Source organism: Amphiura filiformis, chromosome 2 (genome assembly GCF_039555335.1).
Source record: "Amphiura filiformis chromosome 2, Afil_fr2py, whole genome shotgun sequence".
Classification (NCBI taxonomy): Eukaryota; Metazoa; Echinodermata; class Ophiuroidea; order Amphilepidida; family Amphiuridae; genus Amphiura; species Amphiura filiformis.
The window spans coordinates 43,434,621-43,437,824 of record NC_092629.1 but is presented as its reverse complement, the minus strand read 5'-3'; the positions used below and the strand labels follow the sequence as shown (position 1 = coordinate 43,437,824).

Below are 3,204 nucleotides of genomic sequence, written 5' to 3'. Positions count from 1 at the left end.
TTCTGTTTCTAGGGAAAAAAATCTATATCTTCAATACTAAAGGTCAAAATGTTCATATGATGAACGGCATTTCATCCCAACTACATACACTTTAAATACATATCACTAGATTTATACAATTTACTTTGAGGACTTTTAAATTTAAAAAATATTTTTTAATCATTTGCCATCAAATGTATTATATCGCAAATTTCAACAAATTTAAAATTATTTGATATCAGAAGGACATACCTTGTATTCAAAATACAATTTGATATATCTGATGTGCTCTCAGGTCCCACAAAAAATGCATGAAAACATCATTATCAGAGCCCTTAAAGCATTTTAAGTCATTATATTCCAAGTAACAGTGTTACAGGTAAACACATTTACTCAAAGACCAAAATAATGCATCATAAAACAAAATACAGCAATATGGTTTTACAAAAGTATGATTTATCAAAGTTAAAAATTTTATTATTATTTTCCTTATTATTAAATGTTGGGGTTTAATTTTTTTAACAATATAAATAAGTAAGAATGACATTGCAACCATGAATATAAAATGGAGTAGCAATAAACTAATGGTATAGCATAGCTCATTATAGATGCTCGTTTTCGTCTTGCCCTTAATTTTCTCGTTTAGCTTCCGACAAAAGAAAGAGGATACTTGTCTGCTTTGGTGTTAATTAGACCATATAGTGCCACATCACACACCTCATATCAGGTGTATTGGATATTTGGAGTTCTTTGCACCCAACTCTGGATGATCTTTTAATTGAATTACATCTCATTTATTAATTCTATGCAGTGTTGCCAGTTTTGCCACTCACAGTGCCTCTAATCATCCCAATTGGGCTAATTTCTTGTCTTGCCATCTCACTTATTGGTAAAAATGATCAAAGTGCCCCCCTGACAAAAAATGAAAGACAAAAAGTGCCCCTCTGACAAAAAAAAGAAAGAGAAAATCAGGAGGGCAAGGAAAAGAAAAGTGGCAAGGAGCCCTTTTCTAGCAAAATTCAGCCCGATCATGGGTCAAAATAGTGTAAAATACAAAATTTTTGTGCGCTACACGCGCACATTGTAAAAATGAAGCCATCCTGATAATGGGTGAAAATAGTGTAAAATACCAAATTTATGCGTGCTACGCGCGCACATCGTCCCAATAAAGCCTTTTTTGAAGCTCAAAGACATACAGTCTCTATATATTGTATCATGGTATGATGCAACTGTAATTTTTTTGTCTGTGCCCCGAAAGTTTATTTTGCCCCCGACCAAAAAAGCTGGCTACTTCCCTGAAAAAAAGCCCTGACCTACTGACCCTTCTTGAATGGGCCGTCCATCCGCACGTAGAACAGAGTTTTTTTCATCACCTAATGATCAACTATGCACTCATCATGCCTCTGTTAATTGTTTTCATACCGACCTCTTCTTTCCTCCATTAAAAGACAAAATGAGACGCAAAAGAGGCGCAATAATCAAGTGCTTAATACATGTATGGCGCTGCTAATTGTTGTTGCACAAAACAGAGGTTTCTAAATTTAGGAAATTTATTGTCAGTTAGCATTACAGTTCAGGAACAGTGGTGAAACACAGGAGGATTTTAATTGCAATATTAGGCTATTCCAGCTGAATTCCATACACCCCCTGACATGACCTTAATCGTCCACACAGGGGGTGTAGATTTCAAATGGATTCACCTATAAAAGGTATATATCAGGTCTTTCATAGAGGGTGTATGGATTTCAACTGGAATAGCCTATTTTGGAGCAGAGCAGACACTGAATGGGTGGCCCCACTTGAAATTCACACACCCTGTGTGGAAGATTAAGGTCATGTCTTCCATAGGGGTGTGTGGTTTTAACCAGAACAGCCCATTTCACTGACTATGTCCGAGAAACAATAACAAGATGATCATTTAGCATGTTTTCTTATCGACGCAAAGTTAAATATCTTTGGAGACGGAGATATCCCAATTAACGACGTTATTAGTTTTCTGCAGATAGCCACGAGTTTTACCAGTGATTAAAGGAGCATTTTGATGGAATTTTCGTAATATAGCAGTGTTTTCTTTACACAGGGGGAAGTTCTTGATGTTGATGTGGGTAGGGTTGTGCAGGGTGATTTTGAAACCATACCCCAAAAAATACCAAATTTGATGAAAAAATTACCAAAAAAAATATACTAATTTTCAATTATTTCTGTTCAAAATTATGTTAAATTTGCCCAATATTGGACAATTTTCAAAATTTTAGCGTGTTTGCTTATAAACAAATCTGCACATTTTCCAGATTTTTGAGAAAATTCTAACACCCCAAATGTAAACCATTTACCTGACAATTGTGACCCAAAATTTTAACAAACAAATCGGAAATCCACCCCAAATCTGCTGCATTTCCCCACCTCTCCACTAAAAGCATGGCATAGCCAGCAGACAAGGGACAGCTAGCCTCCTGTTAGAAGTTAGACTATCCTGGATAGTCAGTGAAATTTTTTCACTGGCTGTCATTTATGTATGTGTTGACTTGACTTAAAAACCTTGCTCATATTTAATTTACCACATAGATTAAACTTTATTTCTCCGTCTCGAATATAATTTCGGAAGGATTTCCAAACCTCTTTCTTAAAGCTTCTTGGATGAGAAGATGATAGAGGGCGGTATTGAACTGAAGGCCTATAGATAATAACATCACTGCTCTTCTCCATCTGACTTATTAGCTCAGTTGGTAGAGCATCGGTCCGATGATCCGAAGGTCCCAGGTTCAAATCCTGGATAGTCAGTGACATTTTTTCACTGGCTGTCATTTATGTATGTGTTGACTTGACTTAAAAACCTTGCTCATATCCTGTTAGAAGTATTGCCCCCTCCTCCTTCCTGTCTGAAAAAAAGTCCTGGCTATGCCACTGACTATAAAAGCATATGTCCTTTACAATGGGGGGGGGGGGGGCACTTAAAACAAATGACCATACGGGTATGTTCCCATTTGACCAAAATAGAGCTACAAAAGTCCTTGATTTTAAGCTCTTAAAGACCCCTATTATTGCTTATTCCTCACATTTCTGTTTTTTCAGGCGATTGTCAATCAGAAAGTCAAGAAAGACCCTTGATTTTGACTGTTCACAGCTCCAAAAGACCCACTTTTACATGTTGGCAGCTCCAAAAGACCCTGTTACTGGTATGCCACTAGCTCCCAAAGACGCACCACCTCAAAATTACAGGGGAGC

At 36.8% G+C, this 3,204-nt stretch overlaps 1 non-coding gene across 1 annotated transcript; it reads left to right on the top strand.

The window, feature by feature from the left end:
• Window positions 1-2,686: 2,686 nt before the first annotated feature.
• Trnai-gau (transfer RNA isoleucine (anticodon GAU)) lies at window positions 2,687-2,760 on the top strand. The gene has a single exon. It is a non-coding gene; the product is annotated as a tRNA-Ile (tRNA).
• Window positions 2,761-3,204: the final 444 nt, after the last annotated feature.